The sequence below is a fragment of the Alligator mississippiensis genome, chromosome 14 (assembly GCF_030867095.1).
Source record: "Alligator mississippiensis isolate rAllMis1 chromosome 14, rAllMis1, whole genome shotgun sequence".
NCBI lineage: Eukaryota > Metazoa > Chordata > Crocodylia > Alligatoridae > Alligator > Alligator mississippiensis.
The window spans coordinates 10,741,095-10,764,815 of NC_081837.1; the positions used below are offsets into that span (position 1 = coordinate 10,741,095).

Sequence of the window (23,721 nt, forward strand, 5' to 3'; positions counted from 1 at the left end):
ATGCAACAGTCTCTCGAAGACAAGCCTGCACTGCATTTCCAAACGTACATTTCTGCCTCTGGGAAATGTTTGCTCTTTGACCCCACCTAACCACTGCGCTTTCATCTGCTAGCTGCCCCAGCAAGAAGTGTCAATCTGAATCCAGCTCCTCTCTGTAGAGAGGGAGGGCTTATAAAGTTCTCTCTTAGCTTTATTCAATTTTTTATCATCTGTGAATTATTGACACATCCATGCCAGTCCATCACAGAGCACAGCTGTCAGGGGGAGAGAGAGAGAGAGAGAGAGAGAGCAGGGCTAAGAAACTAAAGGCAAGCTACATACTCAATAATCCTTGCAGAAAGTTGCCGAGGTGAGGGGTTCGGGTTTGTATGTGAAGTTACTCCGTGCACCGTGATCAAAACGCAAACTTTATTGAGGATGAGCGGTTCAAGTGGAAACCTGGGACTAAGGACAGACAGGCTGTGTTCCCTACTCTGCTACAGACCTTTGTGCGATTAGGGCCAAGTCATTCGGGACCAGATCCTGTCCCACCTGTGAAACGTGTAGGTGGTACTATCCCACCCTGCTTGGGTCTCCAAAACAAGGTAAAAAGTGAATGCCTTTTTAGGCATTTGAACAAGATGGAATAGGAGCAGACTTTGATGCCAGGACTTTAGGCTGCCCTCAGTCTCTGTACCTCAGTTTTCCCCATCTTTAAAATGGTGCTAACAGCACTGCCCTACTTTAGGCAGAGGGATGAAGATGACTGGTTAACTAGTGAATTTTAGGAAGGTCTGTTAAGCATCTTTAAATGCCCCTAAAGCTATCTATCTACACATCTCAAGTGTTCAGATGGGATCTGAAAGTAAAGTAGGTGCAGAGATGGATGACTAAGTGCAAAATCCAAAGGTACCCCAAACATACAGTATTCATACAGCACTGCAGAAAAAGCAGTGAAGAATAATAGTGAAGGGAATAAATTACACATTACCCAGTCCGCCTGAAACGTAAGAACTAAATGGTCCCCTACTCCCATTTGAAAAGGAGAAGTTGATTCAGTCTTGCCCATTGATGAAGTGAATCCAAACCACAGCCAGAGAGAAATCCATATTAACACTCTGGCAATTCATTTTAAAAGTAACACTGAACATGTCATTGAAAACAAAATTCAGGATTGATATGCTTGTCTAGCTGATATTTCCCGTCCATGCTACAATGAGTCTTTGCAAGGCAACTTGAATAAGGTAGCATTGTTTCCCCATTTCAGGGGATAAACAACATTGCACTCCAAGAGGTTGCTGAAAAAATTAGTACATCAACCGCCAATTCTTATGAGTTATTCCTAGAAACAGTGCAATTACATTTCATATTCTCTGTGGATTCTGGCCTGTTTTTTACCATTAGTGTCACATGGCAACACCATTAAAAGCAATACATTTATGGGGTAGAATACAGAGGGGAGGGAAGGAAAGAGTCAGGGGATTAAAATTATTTCCAGGCTATATTTAAATTACTTTAAAGTGCCATCATAGCAGTGCTAGGAGATATTTGAAAATTAGAAAAGAGGTCTCTTTTAAAATGATAGGAAGAATATGCTAAATGGGCATTGTGCGTGTGTGGCGAATGATATATATTGTCCCCGAGGAAGAGAGAGAGAGATGAAACATAGAGAAGAGATTTACAAAGTGTTAATAGATGCATGAAATGGGAAAGAAATGTATATATTGGGCAGAATAATTGCATTTCGGATGCTTGTATAGACTAAAAACAGAGTTTGAGGTCTTATTTGCTAAGTGCTGTGAAAATTGCACACAATATACATAGGCTTGGCAGAATTTGATTTTTTTTTTAGTAAATTTTGATGGATAATATTGATGTTTATTTTTAAGCATTTCTTTCAATTTGATTAATTTAAATTCTCAGGATTGTATGAAATAACAGGTGCGGGGAAAGGGAAAGACAATTATTAATGTCAGGATACTATTATAATGCAGCTTAACTGCAAATTTAACTAATGTAGGACTGCCACCAGCCGAGTGGCAGAGCTGCCATGAGGCCTGCTCTGATCCCCAGTTGCTCCCTTGTCTGCTTTGTCACTTCCTCTTCCTTTGTTCCCAATTCCCTTGGGGTTTCTGGGAGCAGAAGTCCAAACTAGTCGGCACAGTTCTGTAGGACGGCTGCCTCTGTCATCATGGGTATAGGTTGTAGCCGTGTTGGCCTAAGGACATAGGCAGACAAGGTTCTTTGGGTGAATCTGATGTCTTTTATTAGACCAACTTAAATACTTGGAAAAACATTTTCTTAGCAAGTTTTCGGGTTTAAAAACCCTTCGTCAGGCTGAGGAAGCCTCGGCAATTAGTGTGTGCTCTTCCTGGATGCAATGAATAGTCTCACACACTCCATCAGCCATCATTTTTCTTATGCCCCCCCTTTCTACAAACTTAGATTATTAACAAAGGAAATATTTTTTGTTGGTCTGCAAGTGCGATGCGAAGTAGCAAAGTAGAGGTTTATCAATATATATTTTTTTACATTGGTAAATCAAAGCTGCCAGGCCTAAATATACAGTGTTGCTACTTTCCAGCATACAGAGAAAATGCCCTGAGGTTACAATTCTTACTGGGTCAAAATAACGATGTTACCCCTTTATAACACAAAACAGCATTTTTCATAACACCAGCATTGCAGACCACTTTAAGGACTTGTCCCACACCTGTAAGTTCATGCTAGAGAAAGAAGTTCAGCGTTATAAGCAAGAGAGGGAAAAATAAAGTTTGAGGGATTTGCTGAATGTGCATTCTCCTCCACCAAAAAGTTAGGTTTCTATGAGGCAATGGAGAAGGGAGCACAAAATCCTACATAAGGTGGCGAGGAGAAGAGGACAAACTGTTGGCAAGAAGAAAACTTAAGTAATGCGAGGTATTTCCAAGAGCTACGCCAAGAAAACCAAGCAGCATTTTGTGAGGAACATCCATTATTAACACACAAATAGCCCGCTCAGGCAAGATATTGCTCAGCTGGACAAAGAAGAGTTTTCCTTGGTACTTGCCAAGATAATGAATCCAAACCTCTGGATCTCGGCACAAACTCCCAGTTGTGGCCATGGGGGGAAATTTAAGATCACCTGAAGCTCTTCAGAGGGTTTCAAGGGTGAAGGAGTCTTCTGCAGGTACGTAACCCAAGAGGCCTCGGGGCAGACAGGAGAGCTTTCTGGGTCCGATCGCAGAGCTGTCCATGGTGCTGCGCTGTGCTGTCCCACAAACTCGTGCACTTAACATCGCAAGCCAATAGAAATGTCCACTATAAACACAAGATGAGAGCAGGCACAAGATTTTATCTGACAAAAGGCTGAGGAGCAATCCATATACACTGCAAATATTTAAATGCTTTGTTGAAAAGCACAGAGTTGGGGGTATTATACTCATTTCCAAACTTGATGAACTGAGGCAGAGAAGAGACACGTGTCCTGGGTTCCACTCACTGATTAGTAGAAACAAGGAAGATGCTCAGCGGTCATCTGCACTAGACTTTACTAACCTCAAACTCATAGAGAGTTAACTCAAGAAAGTATGGTGGTAAAGACTTGTATGGACGTTCCCATAGAGGGGAAGACTGGACACCAGAAAAGTAACCCAGCTAGCCCGTGAACAGCCCAACTCACCTCGCTAGGACTTCATTGTGGTCCCTCCCAACTCTACAATCTATGAATCTATCGATTGTCGTGTCTGACCCCCTGCCCCTGGCAGGAAAGAGGACCAAGGTCAGACGACGCCAGCCAGGTGACTATCTAGCCTCCTCTTGAAGACCTCCAAGCTAGGTGACAGCACCACCTCTCTTGGAAGCCCATTGCAGATCCTGGCCACCCTTACTGTGAAAAATGTCTTCGTAATATCTTCCTGGATGCAATGACTTCTATAGGATCAGCCTCCGAATATTCCTCTTTTGGAAGGGATGCAGAAGTATGCATGCCTTCAGTATGCAAGGGGGTTTAGGCAAAAAGAGGATGAAGATCTCTGATAAAACTATGTAAAAAAATTACTGGATGCTTACTTCTGATAATGGAAGCTTCTTTTCTCTTTTATTTCCTGAAGAAGATGAAAGACCCCTTTAAGACACTGGGTATATGACATGAGACCTAAACCAGTGTTTCAGATTGTAACATAACCTGGGAAAACAGGGAGATTCTGGGAAAAGGAACTTGTATAAAATTATGACCGTGAGTAGGCAGAGCAGATACCAATGTTTGATTCAAGCCAATTTAGAGCAGCAAGTAAATATGGTGAACCCAATTTAAAGCAGGGTGCTAATCAGGGACTGAAACACAACATTTCCACTGATAGGAAGATAAATTACGTGTCACATTAAATCTAATGTTTGAGACTTATTGAGGAGGGTTTAGCTGCTCATCACGAAAGAATCCATTTGCATGTAATAACTGAATGAAAAAATAAGACAGGAGCTGAATTCATTGGGAACTATTCACGTGTCATCTCTTTTATTATCAGTAACCAGAAAAGCTTAAGTGTCAACAGCAGAGTTCACACTAAGAGGTCACTCCAATAACCTCCTAATCTTTGCTTGCCCTTCCTGCCCCCCGCTTTTGTATTTGCCAGCCCGATTCCAGGACGGTTATTATATTATTATGCTTTTTTCAGTCTCAAACCTTATGTTGTTTGCTACATTAAATTGTGCGAGCCATTTATCTACCTGTAAAGCAGGTCTCTGAAGTGCACTTCAAATTAACTGTATCTATCTTTGCTACCCAAGAGAAGTGAAAATGCATTGCTAGGGTACTGGGCTGCTGTCTCTAAGTTTTCCATTAAATGACACCTGCTACTACATAGCCCGTAACCAGTTTTGGACTTAATTTTATTCCAGTAAAGATTTCCATTTGAGGCCTATTGGTTATGTAAGTCAGCCTTGATAGTTTTGGCACTGAAACATGCTCTAAACTGAATTTTCTGCTATACAGCCTTGCTGTAAGAAATTAAAGGGGTCTATCACTCAGAAAACCTTGGAAACATAGCTTGCATGTTCCCGCTATTAATTTTACTTCAATAACTTGTTGAGATCTTTAGATACGATGGTGGACATGTTCTCAACAGTAATATTTGTTGCCCCCTCCCAACAACTCTACAAGATAAGGAGTTCATTCTTCCCTATAGAGAGAGATGGACAGTCAGTGAAAGCCACCAGTGGCAACGTAGAGTTCATTTTGGGAAGGGGCAAACAAATGAAGGTTACTCAACTACAGCCAGAGTACTGTGATGTGAACTTTGCACATTCGCACTCCCTATTTCTTCTCATGAGTCCTAACTAACCTGGACTCAAAGAAATGGCAGGAAGTCAATGCACCGTGTCAGGCCTCTCTTCTGTAGCACCTGGAAATTTTTACTGCTCCAAAGTCGGCCTCTGATCTTTTTAAAATAGAAGCAAGGTAGATTTGCACTTTACAGATATACATACATATGTACGCATGTAGCAGAAGCTTTCATGAGCCATGGTAAACATAGCTTGCGCTATATATAGAGATAATATATATAGGTATAATTTAGTATATAGATATAGATGCGGATACAGATACTTCAGTTAGTCTGCAAGGGGCAAATCTACCCTGCCTTCTACTTGATTTCAGACTAACACATCTCTCGTTCTAAAATCCCAGAGTAAAACAACAGCTAAAGCCAGAGAGACAGACCCATGCAAAATGCTTACTGTCAACTGCTTACCCACAGGTCATTTTCTGGCCGTAAATTCCCTTTTGGCTTGTGTTCATAACAACAGGCTTATTTACATATAAAGAAACCACCCTGCAGCTATGGACTTTCAAGGTATTCGATGGAGACAGAGCTACAGTGGAGAAGGTACTAACAGTCCTTCCAATTCTGGGAAGACCGTATGGATAGGCAGGGAAGAGCTTCATTACATATAATTGGTGAAACTGCCGTCTAATTTCTCATTCCTTAGTTAGGACAATTTGAGGGCGGGCGGGGGGGGGGGGTGGGGGGAACAGACTTGCCAGCATTGCTCAATAAGCAGGCTACCCCTCATCACTGTGGTAAGGCTTCTTGTCTTTTCAAATTTTCCATACTCATGAACTTATCACAAGTCTCACAACAGTTGGAACTTTTTTTAAAGCCCCACCTCCCCATCTTGTATACGACTCATTTCATTAAACACACCAGCCCTCCTTGTTGGAAAAGAAAGCTCGAGAAGGCACCTGGTGTTTTTGAATCTTTAGGATACATTTACAAGAGCACCCTTCTCCCTTCTTCCCAAATCCTGTGCTTTTCTTGGGGGGCTTGACTCATTAATTTTGAAATCTCGGAGCTGTCAGTACTGATTTTCACAACAGTGCTAAACAGTTGCTCTGCATCTAGTGGACTTATTCTTTTGTTTTAAGGAACTGGGGACCTCTTGTGGTAAAAAAAAGAAGGCACCTAGCTTTAGCATGCATACATATATATATGTGCATATATATATATATATATATATATATGCATATGCAAAATCTAAAGCTGTGTATAAGCACTTTGGCAGTTAGATGTGGAATTGTTTTATAATGCAAATTTAAAATGTTTATCATCATCCTGCAAAAAAAAATTAGTAATAATGAGACCATCACCATGCACTTCCCTTGAAAAAACAAAAAAAAAGCACACAATGATGATGAATTACTGCATGCAATTACAACATGCCTTATTTTCCACCATGTCTGGGCAGAACAAGGAAATGGATCAGTGATGTTGTAGCCTCGACGGTCCAAAAATTATGCAAGACAACTATGCAGTTGGTCTAATAAAAAAATCACACCAAAAATCCTTGCATCTAAACAGATGAAGGGGCATATAAGGGGTAAATAATAGCTTAATTCAGATCAAGGGCAGCATGTACACTATGCGTCTATCTCCTGGATTTGTGAGGATCCTATCCTACATGTTGCATTTCAAGGCCTCTCTGTTGACCTGTTTGTCTTTGCTGGTTACTTAGTTTGCCTCATTTTTTTTAAAAACAACTTCTTAGAAGAGCAGAGAGGCAGGAAGGCCTCAGGCTGTAGAGAGCAGAAAGACATTTTTACTACACTGTTCCTATATCTGGATTTTAGTATGGCTACCACCATTATATATTAACCATGTGCAACTTTGCTGGAACCAATGAAAAACACCATGCAGAAAACTGGGCAGATTTTAGATTTCAAATATAGCAGACTCTTTGAAGAACAACTACAGATATATGTAAGGGAATTATTTTCTTACAACCTGCTATCTAAGAGGAGTTGGTCTGGAATAATTTATGCATGTTGCATGGTGACCTGGTTATTGGAATATTTACTCTTGGATTATATTGCTTTAGTTTAATCGAAGGCTCTGAGGAAAAACAAGCAGGAAAGGCTTCAGAAAGCCTCAACTGTTTGCTAATGGTAGTTCCGTTTACGGGTTGTTAAGGAACAGTGCCAAAGGTGTTAGCTTTGAAGATTTTAACTCTTCTCCAGCCAACTTGCAAAACTAGTTTAATCCAGAAGGGCCAAATCCCTGGAACACAAAAGACAATGAGAATCCTTGGTCTCAAAAGAAAAAAAAAGAAAAAAGGCATTGGGGGGATATATCCTGGGGAGTCAAAGTAAGACACAAGCAATTGAGGCAGGTAGCCTAACAGGCTAGGGACAGACATTCAAAAAGCCTGAGCCTGAATTGATTCAATCTTTGCAGGTTAGTCTACCCTGGCTGGGCTGAACTGGTTTGTCCAGAAGATTGGACAAGCCCCTAGCTGGGGTCATCTTACCCCAGCACTCTTTCCTGCCCAGGGCAGGGGGTCGGACTTGATGACCTACTGAGGTCCCTTCCGACCCCAACATCTATGAAACCAGACAGAAATTTCCTCAGTCCAGAGAGAATGCAGGCACATGCCTGCAGTGGCTCAGGCTAGAAGCCGGCGGGTGCTAAAGCAGCCCTCCCTTCCCTTGTACAATGCTGAGTTGAGGGGGGCATGGCCAGACCCTGGCAGGATGCTTTGGTAAGGGAGGTCTGCCTGCACCATCCCAAGCTTTTCCTTACTCTCTGCTCAAGGGGCAGGAGTGTTGCCAGGGGGCTGGCAACACTTCCGCCCCTTGAGCAGAGAGTAAGGAAAAGCTTGGGATGGTACCCACTTCTAGCACTCTGAGGCAAGTGGGGCAGGGGTGTGTGCAGTGCATGCATCTGTTTATGATACAGCTTTTCAATGTCCCTTCCTGCTTTGTCATACTGTCTAAAGCAAATTGACAGGCAAGCAAGCTGGCTTGGGGTGGGGGATAAAACCCGATTAACAAAACAATTCTCTCTCCATTACTTCAAACTTCAACAGCTTACTGGCTGACCTATTGATCAGCTCCAAAAGCCCTAAGCAGTCACTGTTCTGTCTGCCTGTCCCAGTGAAATTGGAGAGACACACACACACAGACACCTCTCGGCACTAGCTAGCATACCACATGCCTACGGTCCCTGGGGCTGGGGTCCGTGCTATGGGAGATGGGACAGGGGGAGGGGGGGAGGAAGTCAGGCAGATCCTGCTGTGTCTACAGTCTCTGCTGGAGTCTTATACAACATTAGCTAGCATACCACACACTGGCTACAGTCCATGCTGTGGGAGAGAGGAGGAGCAGAGGGGAGGGGCCAGCTCTGCTGTGGAGCAGAGAGCCCTGCCCAGCCCAGAGAGCATGCTGGGATGCTGGGGGAGTCTGGTTTATCTTCAACCAGCAAGGGGTCTGGAACAGACACGGCATAAACCAGTTTGACCCAAATCAGTTAGGTCTGATACCACATTCAGCCAGGTTTATCTCAAACCTCTTTCAGCCATTTTCAAACTGGTTTATGTGCACTGAACATCTGTTCTGTTACTGGTTTAAACCAGTTTCTGATCACCTAAACCGGTTTGTATGTAATGTCTGTCCCTAGCCATAAAGTTCAGTGGAATGGGATGCCTGTGAGAGCGGTGCACATAGGTCATTTTAAAAGTCTGTCTGTAAAATGCTTGGCACATGCTGTGAAAACAAACACCGTCTGGGATTTAAGAAGGCCGTTTGGTAGAAATCCCAGCGCTCAGACTCCTGAGGAGAAGAACCACAGGTACCCAAACTTGGTTGGACCTGTTAGTTTAAAAAAAGGGTCAGGTGCTGCTTAGTATTAGCATTGTTAGGTGCACAAACACCTACGCACAATTCACAAGGTAAACCTAGATGTTCCAGAGAGGAATCCACAACATGAAAACCTTCTGACCTGCTGTGCTCCTTCCTAGTTCTTTGCAAGGGAAAAATTGCTCTTTATTTTTTGGTAGTCAAACAACAAGTGAAGGCGAAGAGCTGGCATTTTCTGAGGGGTGCCTCATGTCCAAGAAGTTTGAGAACTACTGACCTAGAAACACAGAGTCCTTGCAACTCTGCAGTGCAGCTCCTGCCAGAGCCCTGGAGCCGTTTGCCTTCGGTTCTGAACTCCAGTTAGACCCAACTGTTGGCACTGCTGAGCATGCTCAATCAACCAGTCCCGACTTATGCTGCTTTGCACTGCTGCAATGGCAGAAACATGACCCGTCATCTCCTCTAGCTGTTTCTGAACCACCATGGAGAATTGCTTGCAGGCAAAACTAGTCAGTCTAGCAATATGACAGTTCATCACCATCACGCAAAGGACAGTTGTCTGCATGCAATATGAAAGGGCAGCGCCATCCTGCCGCAGAGAAAGTAATAGTATTTTAGACTGTCACATTCCTTGACTGACCTTTTGGCACACAATTGATTTCTTCAAGTCGATTCCACTTTAAGGATCTCTTAAGCAGGCCCCCAAAATAGCATTTATACCCTGGGGCAGCTCATAAACAGTACCCAAGTAGACAGCATAAGAAACCTGTGACTGACTCTTGGGATGAAGTTGTCTCTCTTTCAAGGAAGCTGGTTAAAAAAAGAAAGCTATTAACATTTTCTTCAGACTGTCTGAACCAAGTTGTCGCCTCTCCTCAACGCAATTATTTTTTTAAATCCTTGTAAAAACATTTTTTTATTTGCTGCTATAATTAAACACCAATAATTATCTCGTATCCCTCTGATGGAGATCCAGACACTTTATAACTCCTCGTTAAAATATTAAGATACCCTACCTCTCTTCTGTCTGTGGGTGCTTAAATAATTAACTTGCCTTTGGTTATTAACACCACTTCTATAATGAGTGCCTGCAAGAGACTCGTTTTACAGTAAGCTGCAACAGGCATCTCTCTCCTTGGGGAGGATAAAAGAACGGGGCCTGTTTGCGGCACACAACGCAGTTTGTTTCTTGTTGTGGCATTGCAATTGTTCATCTCACTAATGCTTGGGCACATACTGTGAGAGGCAGCAATATAATAAGAGATAGGAACTGAACTAAATCATTTAAGGCCTGGCCTATGCAGTTTTCATATTGCTGTATGAGTTTAGTTAGTCATACGACCCCCTTATCTGAATGCAGGTACCTTCTACTGGTATAGATTCCTTCCTTTGCCTTTATCTATATGGGGTAAGGGAGTATGGGGAGCACGCAATTTTGTACACACTGTGCTTTTGTGCACAGAAATAGAGATTCTGCAATAATTGCATGCACACAGCCAACCTACTCCCAATTCAGTCTGAACAACTGTGCACACATGGCAAGGATTTTTTTTCCATATAAAAACATGGTGTCCAATGCCAGCCAACATGGATGCAACACCGCTCCATGCTGCGCTCCTCACAGTCACTTTATGTTCCACAGAGGCTGGTGGAGATGCGTCTGAGAGCTTGTTGCCATGTATCTTTGGCTTCGGAAATCAGCCGCACAGGTTTTGGGCACCGCAAGAGCAGCTGCGTGACCAAGAATTGGAGGAGCAGCTCAGGCATCTGCTGGTGGATGATCTCTTCTTGGAGCATGTTTCACTGGCAGAGTTATTTTTTGGCCAAAAGTACAAAATCAAATTAACTGGTGAGAAAGGATCATGTTGCAGACAGGATACGAACAACAGTGGAGGGAGGATGGCATTTTTGCACAACACGGGCCACTTACCTAGTGCTCTATCATGCAGCACTCAACCCAGAGGTGTAGCACATCACAAGAACTTATCTAAGCTTTCAGAACCATGTGGGCATTGCCATCTGGAAGCTTGCCACATTTAACTGTTGCAGGTCAACAGCTAACTCATTTGGCATGGGGAGACTGACTGGCGGGGCTGCTGTAATGAGGATGCGTTGCTATGGGATGACCTACACAGATTAGCATGGAGTTATTTAAAAACTCAGAGCTTTTGTTTAAAAGACCGACAGAAAAGTTGCTCCGTTACATTAAGGGCATTGATTCTCCCTGCATTCTGGTAAATCTACCTGGCTGACTAAGCCCTCTACTAAACCAAAATGTTATGATCTCCGTTTCTGCTAAAGAAAAAGAGATAAAACCAAGGGTTGCAGTTTTGGACGGTGGATGGAAAATTCCATTCTTGAAATGCTCAATGCTTGCACCTCCAGCGCTGCTCTTAACTAGTCCATCAGCTATCTGGCCATCAAGAGACCCATGCCATTCTCTCGCCTCCACCCCCCCACTAGCTGGTGTCACACATTTCTTAACATGTTTTAGTGCAACCTGTCCAACTGGGGGCCCACAGGCCACATGCAGCACATGAGGGGATTCATTTCTGGCCCCCAGGCTCCCACTCAGCTGTTGCCCCTTCTTTGCTCAAGCTGCTGCAGCAGCCAGGGTCTCTGGGCTCCCCTCCCTTGGCTTCTTGCCCCCACCCCAGGGGCAGGGTGGCATGGTGCGGCCTGCAGTGCCAGCACGTGTGCAGCAGAGGTGCCTGCGGCCAAGGAGCTGAGGGTGGAAACCTGGATACCTGCATGGTCCAATGCAGCAGAGGAAGGGGGTGCCCACGTAGTGAAGGCTGGGGGGTTCCCACATGTCACCCTGCTACAGCCCCGCTGGTGCAGTTCACAAGGCAAACAGCCCCGACTCCCAGCCACTTAAAAGCTGGACAGCCCGGTTTAGTGAATAAGCCTGGAGCATGGAGTCAAGCGATTCCCAGCGCTATTACAAACTTGGAATGGAAATTCAGACAAATCACATACGGCCCAGCTTTGAGTACTGAGCCTTGCAGCTCCTGCTGGCTTCAGATGGGAATTGAGAATATTCTGAGGCAAGCTTTGTAATGAAGAAGCTGGCGCAGTCCAAGTGATATATAAACTGCCTCACAGGGCTATAAATGAAATTAGCATTTGAGAAAACACTGCAATGGTCAGGCAGAAGGTGACCTTTCATTTAATTTCTTCTTGGGGATGGATTGGAGAGAACCAATAAAGGGTTGCCATAATAGACTGCTGTCAGGCCACTAGTTAACTGGCATCTGGGGTCTCCGGGAGTTGAGCATCAGCATATCAGCAGAAATCCCTCAAACCACATCCCACCATTTCATTTCCACCTCCCTGTTCCCTCCTCCCCTAACCAAAAATAAAAGAAGAAAAAACAACCTATCATGTTGGGGAACTTTTTGCTGCTGTCAAATTTCCCCCATGCCTACCACAAAGCTATGAGAGACTGGGAATTGGAGGAGATGTTAAACACAAGTCTGATCATCAGAGCCTTATGTCTAAGACTGTGTCAGGGACACAAATGCCTGACTGAACCAGACAACATGAGCAACTTGCCCAAGACCAGTTCCTTCCCTGTTATACGCATCATTAATCAAATGTGTGTCTAGTGTCACCGGCGCCTAGCTGTTTTCATCAGGAGAGGTCAAACCGCTCCCCGAAGAAGATCAGTCTCGCTATCCTCAATTTTGTAACAAGTGGCAGAAACTGAGGCACAGGAAGGTGAAGTGACTTGGTCAAAACCACCCAGCAGCTTCGCGGCCGAAGCAGGAACAGAGTCCAGGTCTGAAGAGTTCTGGCCCAGCGCTGCAATCACTAAGCCACACTGCCTCCCTTTTAAGTACAGCATCTGTCCTGAAGAGCTTACAGTCGAGAAAATACAATACACTGGATGCCCCAGAGGAGGTAGTAGACCCACTGACCATCACAGGCAACCCCTTTTGGAGGATAATCATGATATTTATTAATTAAAGACTGCAGCAATGAGACAGACCCATAAAGCGAGCTCAGTTGGCTTTAATGGAGCTACACTCAGGGCACTGCCCCGAACAACTTATTGGCAGACCAGGCCCACACGAATGACAATTATTTGCCTGTCTCCAAGGATGCTATAAGGATTAAGCAGCGTTTTGAGGGGTGCTGCGAAGCAGAAAGTATTGTTAACAGGCAGAAACGTGGTGCTACAGGCCAACAGCACATATTGAGATGGTTTGCTGGACTTGAAAGGAATCCGTAAGGCGACGATTTGAAAGCCCTGCAAACAATTAACAGTGGTCAGCTTCACTGCCTATTTTATACACGCTGTCGCTCAAACCACATCTGAGCATCTCCAAAAAGAAAGGTATGAAAGTAATTGAAGCGAGGGCTTAAAGTTAGCTCTACATTTACAGGCTGACAGAAAGTGTCTGAGTCAGTAATTACAGAGCCAATGTTTGGGATTGTCACCTTTTACAAAGAGACATTTCCAAGGCTTTCAATTTATCTCCCTTTTGTTAGATGCAATCATGTTTCACAAGCTCAGAAAGTTTCTCTGCTGATCCGTGGGTTCAGCTAGGAACCTGGATTTGCACCTGCTGGCAAGAATATGGGAAAAAACAAAACCATCCCCAACCCCCCTCCCCCCCACAACTGATTTGAAGCAAACAGCTTCTCAGCCTTTCCAGGCCAATGGTCCCTTATTCAGAATAAAGTATGTTCACAATTTCCTTATATTTCCTATGACAGACTTTAAAATATGCATCCAGAAATGATGCTAAGCCTATAGTGCACTTTGTTTCAAGACAGGGAGTGATGGTGTCTTGGCCTTAGATAGTAACAAAATTTGCCATGCATCATAACTCACCTCTAGCCCTTGCCTGCCTTTTTATGATCCTGCCCCACACCAGGGTTACAACCCAGGAGTTGAGGACCTCTTTACTAGGACAAAACTTTACATTATGGCAAAAGTCAAAACTTCAAGAGGAAGAAATATTTCCTCTGCACACAAGTGCACACATGCACATGAGCTCCATTTTGTAACTGGCCATAAGAAGGGCCGGGCCCAAACAGCCTGTGCTACATTATACAGCATGGCTGATAAAGCCATACGCAATGCAACCCCCTAAGCAGTTATTCCGTTTTCTGCTTTGGAAAATTGTTCACTGTGAAAAGCTCCTGTCAACAGCTTAACAACCAGGGTTCAAAAACCATAATGAATTAACAGACAGCTGTTGATTTACAAGGTTCCTGATAGGATGTGCATGATCGTGTGTTCACCCAAGGCAAAACCAAACACAGTAAACTATTCCAGGAAGAAAGACATGGGCATTTCTTTGAACTTCAAATGAAGCCTGACGGACTCTGCAGAGAGGAGGGTTTGCCTGCAGCAGTGCGTACGCATTCATACTTCAGTCCAGGGTTAAAACATTCCTTTAAAGTCTAAGCTTTGTGAGTGAAAACAACTTGCTTTAAAAGCTACCTCTGCATTAAAAGCTAAGGGTCAAGTCACCTTGCACAAGAATAGAAAACTTTGGAAAACAGAGAAATAATTTCCCCACCAATTATTTACATACCTTGAATATGTAGAATTAAACCTGAGAGCACTGTTTATCGATGCTGATATCCCCCACCCCAGAAGCTCAATTCTTGACCTAACTCTCAACCTTGCAGACCTCCCAGGGAAGGTCACAGAGGTTCAACTTTCAAGACGGGGAAGACCAATTTTTTTAAATTGCAGACACACTTGTGACAGTGTTTTTTGGCCACAAGGTGGCACAAGAAAATAGCCTTGCCTAAGCTGCCAGCTATTAGAAAGCAAGGTCCAAGTAACCATTCGCTTCAGTTCTAAACCAATTCCTGAAGACAGACAACTAAGACTGCCTCAGACAAGGCATTTTGATGCATAGACATTCCTTCCTCACCAGCAGAACTATTTACTCCAATGAGAATTTTATAGGCAGTAATAAAACTGCCTCAAGGAAATATGCAGAAATATTTCCTCTGCACACAAGTGTGTCGAGCGGCGGAGGGTGCAGGTTATAGACCTGCAGGCAGGTTCCACCTCGTGAAGAACACCCATGACACTGTTTATAGCTTCAGCCATTACATGTCTTACTGGCAAGCCTGTGCCATTTAGACACTCACTTCTAAGTCTACGTTTATCAACAGCTAAGACTTCAGTGGCTACCAAACCACCACATTAGCACGCTATTACTGACCCTTGAGTTCCTACCTGCTGAGGATGCTGAAATAATCACAGCCAGGATCAGGACACTGTTCTTCCAGGGAGACGCTCCTGCAGAAGATGGGTTTGAAGAAGGTCTTTTGCTTGGATTCCAGTAAGTATCTGGATGTAAATGAAAGATCCCACATGGGATAGGGCCTGAGACCACATAGCTGGGGAGAAACTTCACAGGAGGCCAAATGCCCCAACCGTGCCTTCAGTGCCAAACCTCTCATGTGGAGAGGGGGCAGAAAAGGTGAAAGCAGACAGAACTAAGCCCATGGCAGTTTCTAGATGTACTTTCTTTGTGCCATTTAAGTCCTTAAGCAGCTTTATGAATAATATAAGCAAGGCAGCACTCCAGTGTCCCCATCCTGACTTCCAGCCAAGAGAGCCCTCTCTTCTCCCTGACAAAGCACCCACCTGCCCCAGGCCCTCAGCTTAATTAGACTCAGCTGTGCTCAATTACTGGCGGGCTGGGAGCAGCCTCCCTGGGCTGACTCTGTAACCCCTGCCCCCTCCCCTCAGCTGTGACTGAGTGCAAACCAACCCACCCCGCTGCCTACCTTGGTGGGGTCTCTCTAGGGGCATGTGGAATAACCCCCCTCCCCCCATTTTGCCCCAAGAGGGCAAGAGAAAGCTGGTAGCAGATCCAAGAACAAAACCCAGGTTTTATTTTTCATTTCCACCTACTTTAACCACCCCATTACACTTCCCTCCCAAAACTAGAAAAAGTTGATCCCGAACACATGCCTCCCAGTGACTCAGCTCTGCTCGCTGGATCTATCCTGCTCCTAGAGCCCTTGTGAGACTCCCCGATTGCCAGTTGCTCTCAAGCCACTTTCAGAAGAGACCGGCTCGGGGAGAATGCAACAGGTACAGCACATCTCATGGGCTGGGCACTTTCTGGAACTGGCTCTTAACAGGAGTATGATGGAAAAGGCTGACACTCAAACTGCTTTCTCTGCATGCTCCTGGACTTGGTCCTTTCCTAGTGTAGATGCTTTTGTCTTGCTTAATGCCAAATTGTAGACAGCTGGCTGCTTGGAGGCATATGCAACATGATATCGCTCCCTGGGTAGGGGGTCTGAATCACTGTACCCACCATCAGCATGACTAACTGAGACGTCTTTGGCACTCAGCAGCCTTAGCAGAGAGCACATGATTATGAAAAAAATGAAGGCAGGCCTCTCTCCTTGGCATATCCTAGTAGTTGGCTTAGGCAGCTCCCTGTTCAGCATGCCAGCTTTCCAGCATCTCCTTTGGCATCTAACTTTCCACTGTGAATTGTTGAGAGGAGCAGGGGGGCCCAGCTCTAAATTACAAACCCTCCTGAACTGAAGGGCACCTAAAAGTCAGGCTGTGCACTGCTGAGTTTGAGACCTTCTGAACCTAGCTTTCATTACCCTGGTTTTAGAGGGCGGAGGTTTTCACTTGAGACAACCTGGGGGATTCTGGTCTATGCACCTCATCCTAAACCTGCTGAAGTTAGGGGTAAATCTCCCATTCAATTTAGTGACCTTTGGATCAGGCTTTTATGTCAACCTGCTTTGCATTGTGATGGGGGGGGGGGACAGGTCATTCTCCAGTATCTAAGAAAGCAGAATAGACCAACCAGGAGAAAATCTGAATTTTGGAGCAGTTGTGAGATACCCCTCCTGAACCACGAGAGGGTGCAAGAAGACATGCCTTTAGTCACCTACACAGAGCATGTAATTGAGAACAACCCCCTTCCCCTGGGAACAGAGGAGGCTGGCAGGAAGGTGTGCGCCGCATCACTTTTAATCTCTGCAGCAAACCCAGAGGGCAGCATAAAAAGACAACAGTAATTCACACTGTGAGGACTCGCTCCCTTATGGGAGGGGCAGGAGCAAAAGGAAAGCACTGCACCCTCAACGTGGTGCAATATTTAGAAGGGCTGAGACCCCACTGGCTCAGTGACATAGAATAGCAGGACTATAAAAGCTAGCAAACTAATATACCTCATATAACCCATCTCAACAAATCTCATGCTTGTCTTCAGGGTCCCTGCACAATTCCCTGGAGACATGGTACAGGCAGTTTGGCCCACGGGCAAGGATCCTGGCCTTGTACGAAGAAAAACTGGTTCTACCACTGACTAACAGTGTGACCTCAGTATGAAGTTTTCTGTCTTATTTTTTGTGCGCTTGTCTATTTAGATTTGGACCCCCTTCCCAGCAGAGACTGTTTCGTCCCTTGTGTTTTGTACTGCACCCAGCACAAATGGGTTGCCTACCCGGATTGGGACCTGTAGATGCTTCTGTGATGATAAAACTTCTCAGGCGACTGCTGTTAGCCATAAAAATAATGACCATGAAATGTTAAACCCTGCAGTGCAAAGCAAAGCTCAAAAGTACAGTGACATTCAAACCAGCATCCTGTTTTGATAGATACATCAACTGTGTTCAGTACAAACTTAGCATGCACATGCAACCACTCGCTCGTAGTGATGTAAAATCCCTACGTCCCCCCTCCACCTTCAGCAACCCACCTCCAAAATAATAATGCTTTTCCTGGAGTGTACAGATAATATCTCAGGCCACAGGAAGTCCAACTCATTAATGAAACATAGGTATTTACAGGATGTTATATAGTTTAACAGCCAAAATATTCAGGCAGTTTCTTTATCCTTTTGCTGCACCACAAACACTCAGACTCAGAGATCCTAATCACAGTTGGCTCCTTGGGAAATAACTATTAGCATTATTGACTAGGCTGCCTGTCTTGCTGCAGTTTAATGGCATAATTATGGAGAAAAAGAATAAATGTATTTGCTTGTAAAAAAAAATTAATTAAAAAAATTGCAGTGTGAAAGATTCATTACAATACAGCTGACTTCTAAGGAGTAGAGGTCAGTTGTGAATAATACATTTAGTCCACCTGCCACTTTTCGAGGGAAAAAAAAATAGGGTGCATGGGGAAACACCAACCTTGACTTTGTGTGTAATTAAATATTAAGTAACACATTAACAGGCCCTTTTCACTCCTCACCTTGCAGTTCTGGCTGTTACATAATTCATGAGCAGTAAAGACAAAACCCCTTCTCTTCTGATTAGAATGGGCAGGCGGCAGCTGTAATTTCCATCACTTCACCTACAGCCCACACTTTTTAGTAGAGGAAAATCAGAGCGTAATCTGATTGCCAGGCAGTGGTAATAAGGCTGCATGTTCCCAGCACTGAGGCCACTTCTGAAGCAAAGCTGACTGGAATAGTTAATAACCAGCTTGGAAACAGATGTGTTTCCCAAGGATTCTTTTTTAAAAAAGCACGTGCCGCAGAAAAATCATGTTCTTCCTCGATTGCTATTGTCAGTGATCACTTGCCTCCCGGCAGTCAAGAGATAGCTGCTGATTAATATCAAATCTCTAGAAGCTGTTAGATATCCATCAAAGGCCTGAAGAGTGTGTCTCTTGCCTATTGAAACAGTTTAACCACTGATGGGATTATAATTATCTCACTATCAACTACAACAAAGCGGCTCAGCTTGAGCTGTTGCACTTAACAGCAGAGGTCACCAGAATTATTCCAGTGGGAAATGTACCGTGGGACGATGGCAATATTCATAAGCCCAGCCCTGACCGCAATTAATTATTTGTATTATCTGTATTGTGACAGGGCCTAGGAGATTCACTGATGGACCAGGACACACCTGCGAAGATGATGATGCTATACAGACATAGAACCGCCTCCATCAGTAAAGATATGGGAGGGTGGTTTCCTTTCCGGTGCGGAAGTCATGGTCCCCGGTACTAGAATCCCAATATTAAGACCGTCCCATGGTTGTTAAAGGACAGGAAGCTGGGCTGTGGGCATAAAGTTACCTTTCCCAGTTTCCTCCTGAATTCAGCCTGACCACAGGTCAGCGTAAAGGCCACGTTCAACTTTCTCAGCAGAGTTCCCTGAACCTCGGTCACAAACTCAGCCTTCCTCCCAACCTGAGCCAAGGATCAGTCGGTTTATTCTGTCTGAGGAGCTTGGAGCAGGAACCTTCACCTGCTCAAATGGCCACTGATGAACAAATGGAAACTGCCTCTGTCCTCACGGTTTGCCTGTTGTAAAAGCTGGCTTGGGGAAAGCATGCTGCGTGTATCCTACCAATCGGCCCTTTCATGTGTGACTACTGAATTTAGTCCACCATGTTTTTAGAAAGGGGCCTGCCCCCTTCAGAAACCATCTCCATTTCAACACAACCAGTCCCTTTGTTTGCTTTTTACTATTTCCTGGAATTTGATGCCTTTTTCCCCCGGGCCAGTCTTTGGCAGGTGATGGGAACCTGCTTTTCTTTTAAAATGCTGGGTACATGAAATGCCACTGGCTTCAACTGCAGCTGTGTTTTCAAACGTGTGGGCATCAGGTTTTCCTTGTTGGCAACCTCTAGGTCAAATGCAAGCAACAGGGGATGATTTTTCTGGGGAGATCTGTTACACCTGAAAGCCAAGTGTAGGTGTCACATCGGCTCAGTGTAGGCTCAGGTTAGTTATATATACACATAATAGTCGAATGCAATGCTTTTGTAAAGACCTAACAGTCCATCTGCATTTTCACTATGTTATGGGTGCTTCCCTTCATGGCTTTATCTATGCTGGGCAAGGTAAGAAACACATTCTTGATGGCAAAACCAAGTGTAGTCACAGGCGCCTTGCCTGCTGAACAGGAGTCAAAATTATTTTGTCAGTTTTGGCAGAGGCTGAATATTTCATGAGGGTTGGAAGGACCTGGAGAATTTGAAGCTCTTTCAGACTAGGTTTGATCTCTTGGAGTAGACTTACCTTTTTCATCTGCATTTGGATGTCCTTTACAGGCTGTGATCCTGTGATCCACAATATCACATGCTGCTCTAACTCCATTGAGCGTCACCTGTAGTAGACTCATCCTCGCAGTCCTGCTTCAGCATCATCAAGAGCATACTGCTAAAGGAGATGGCTGTGTTTTAGGGTCTGATTCTGGGGCTTCAATCACATCCCTTTTCTGCAACGTAGCTTGGTCTTAAATGATACAGGACTATCTGAGCTGGGCAGATACTGGCTCTCTCTCAGCTTGCTAGACGCAGAGCCCCCTTGGAAAGTACCAACAAACGTAACCCGTGCTGTCCGGGTGCATTTTAACACTGATTAAAAGGCAGGCTTTGTTGTGTGACTATAAAAATACCAGTAGCTGTGCGGATGCTTATTTATTAGCATTAGAAAGTAAATGCATCTGGAATACAGACACTAATGGTTACATTTTAAAGAAAGAGAAATACTTAGCCATTATGCCTATGCTGGATTCAACCTCAAAAGAGAAATGAATCTGGAGAGGGAAAAAACAGAGGAGACTTAGACAGGAGATGGGGAAATCTAAACAGTAAAACAGTGATGTATAAAGCACAAAACACTGAGAGGAGAGAACAAAGCTATGGAGAAAACAAAGCAGCGGTTAAAAAGAGATGAGAGAGTCTTGAATGAAATAACCAGAAGGAAAGAAGTGGAAATAAACAATTGAAAGAAATGGCAAAAGAGAGACCGAACAAAGAAAAATGCATGGAGAATAAAGGATCTGAGAGGAGCTGGATGGAAAAAATTCACACTGAGAAAAAAAGGAGCCGAATGCACGGCAGCCACAGACACAAAATAAAACAAGGTGGTGCTAAAGACAAAGGGAAAAGGGGACAGAAACAGCTCTGAAGCTGAAGACAGGATGGGAGTGAAAGTAAAGAGGAGATGGCACTAAAGGGGGAAGTTGGGGGGGAGGGAAGGGAAGGGAAGGGAAACCACCTCAACCAGTCCCAGAGAACAGCCCTGCAAATAAGTCTGAGATCCCTGGCTGGCGTAATCCAATCTCGTTCCACCGAAGCCAGCAGGACGATGATAATTTACACCAGGGAGGATCTGATCCAAATCACACACCCAGCCCCACTACCAACAAAATACATTGCTGCTTTTCTTCCTGTTTTCTCTCCTACTCCTATTCCCGGGGGCTGAGCGAGTTTGGTGGGCTCCAGCAGCGTAAATGGGCCCTAGGGCACGGAGCGGGGGAAGAGTAATGTACTTTGTTCCAGCTGTGATCCCCTAGCTGTAGGTAACAGGGGTTAGCCACAAAACAGAGCCAAAAAAGAGGCGTATACAGTGAGCCTGCTTGCAAGTGATGGATTTTTACACCCAGGCCCTTTAAGAGTAAGGGCTTAAAGTTTCCCCTATCATCTTCACAGCTGACAACTCATTTCTAACCTGAATTTAGAAGCACTTTGTCTCAGCAGGCGAAGACTTACTCTTGCTATTTTCTGCGCCTTTTGCTTCTTTCAACCTGGAGGGGGGTGGGAAAAATCAATGCAACCATAAGTTAATGGAGGGACAAAGACTCCATACTGCCAGGCACGGTTCAGGGGGAAATTGTTTCCACGTAATAACGAACTTCCCCTCTCTCCTCACCCCAAAAAAACCTATTTCTCCTGAAAGTCAGAAAGCACACGTGTGTGAATAATATATAGGTAACGCTACCCACTAGGCTTCCCAACATCTTCTCTTTAGGGCCAATCCAGGGTGAACAGGATCTTCATAGATCCTGTTATGGTATCTTAAGTTGGTAAAGGTCATGGAGAAACCTTTGCTCATCTCCCTTTTGTCCTGGCTAGGGTAGGGGGAAGGAAATGAGATCAACTACTCTGGCTCTATGCAACTGAGCCCCCTACACGGGGCTGATTTTCCCATGGCCACCTACTCCCATATTAGGGGCCCTTGGTACTCAAGAGACAATTTCCATGCCTGGATGAAACTTGGAGGGCTAGCAAGATCCAGCTGCCACTGTACTCACAGAACTTATCTCTGAAATCACAAAGAGCTGACAGAGGTTTCCCACAGGGCTTCTTTTCTCTAGTATTACAGAACAGGGTACTTTCCCTATATTTACGATGTCAGAAGAGCACAATAAGGAATTAGTTCTTGCACAGGTTCTTGCCTTCCTGTGAGACACTTGAATATAACAAAAAAAACCTTATAGTTACAATTGCTAGGAAAAAAAGTTCTGAGAGCTATTATCCACTGTGTCTCAGAGCATAAGTGTACCGCCAAGTGAGATTAAAAAGAAAACCTTCCTTTGAGAGAAATGTCTAAAGAGTTGCCCAGGTGTATTATTATTATTTTTATTTTGCTTTTTTTCCTGAAGCATCTGATATAGGCCTCTAACAGAAACACAGCACTAGACTTGAAGGATCTGGAGTACCAATTCTGCTATTTCTTCTAAACAAGCATTTAGCATATTGAGAGATATTGGAGCCAGTGCCAGGATTATGAATTTGCTGAGGTGCAGTATACATGGGACATTGCAGACAATGAACTACCTAAGATCTTGACATGGAAACTGTGGTCCAATGTATTTATATGGGGCGAATCCCACCTTGAAATTAAGGATACTTTGTGCCAAACTGGCAGTGGATACCCAACTGCTATAAATGGGGTTTGTCTACATGAGTTATTTTGCTGCGCAGTAGACTAATTTACTGTGTAGTAAAGAGTCACTGCCTAAATGTGCACACATTTACTGTGCAATAAGTAAATACAGGTAGTAAACTAACTGTGCAATAGAAGATGCACAGTAACACTTGTGTAGGTGCAAACCAGCAGCAAATTTGCTCCCGATCAGCCGAGGACCACAGGAGACGGGGAGCACTCTGTCGCCCGATCAGTGCCAGGACTGGGTCTTGGCAGGAACTGGCAGTGGGGGCTGGGAATCCAGCCCCCAGCTGTCCCCCCAAAGCAGCATGGAGACGGCTGCTCTGGGGAGCAGGCAAGACCTGGGAATACAGCCCTCACCTGTCCTCTGGAGCAGATCTGCACAGCATGGAGCTGTTCCAGGGAGCAGGTGAGGGCTGGATTTCCACCCCTGCCTGCTCCCCGGAGCAGCCAGCTCCATGCCAAGCAGGGCAGCTGCCAGTTAGCCCTGTACCCTTGCTGCCCAGCAGGAGGCTTACCAGCAGCTGCTCCACATCCAAGACAGCCCCCTGCTAGGCAGGGGGTTTGCTGGCAGGTGTGTCTCCTGATGAGCATGGGACCAGGAGAGCTCTGCCCGCTGCAGGGGCAGCTGTCTCCTGGCCCCGTACACATCAGGTTCCCTCCCAAAGTGCACGGGGCCAAGAGACTACTGCAGCCAGCAGAGCTCTCCTGGCCCTGTGCCCACTGGGACTGGCCCTGTGCTCCTTGCAGGGGGACAGAGCAGGGCGGAGCAATCATGTATGTGGCTGCTCCCATTGGTAGCATGTCTAGACGTGCTCCTGGGAAAGCTTACTGCGCAGTATTTTACTGCGCAGTAAGCCTACATACTGCGAATTAATAGCCCATGTAGACGTGCCCATGCTAGCCCAGATCTGTTGGTCCACAGTCAAAACTTTCAGTGGGGTTAACAGAAGCTTTTGACTTCTTGTCGGTACTGGTATCACAC

General features: G+C 44.9%; 1 long non-coding RNA gene across 1 annotated transcript; it reads right to left on the reverse strand.

Annotated features, from left to right (window-relative positions):
- Positions 1 to 302: 302 nt before the first annotated feature.
- Positions 303 to 15,724, reverse strand: LOC132244804 (uncharacterized). Its single transcript, XR_009456577.1, has 3 exons — positions 15,297 to 15,724; positions 3,104 to 3,279; positions 303 to 2,197 (listed from the first exon to the last, which is right to left on the reverse strand). It is a non-coding gene; the product is annotated as an uncharacterized LOC132244804 (long non-coding RNA).
- Between the last annotated feature and the right edge of the window lie 7,997 nt (positions 15,725 to 23,721).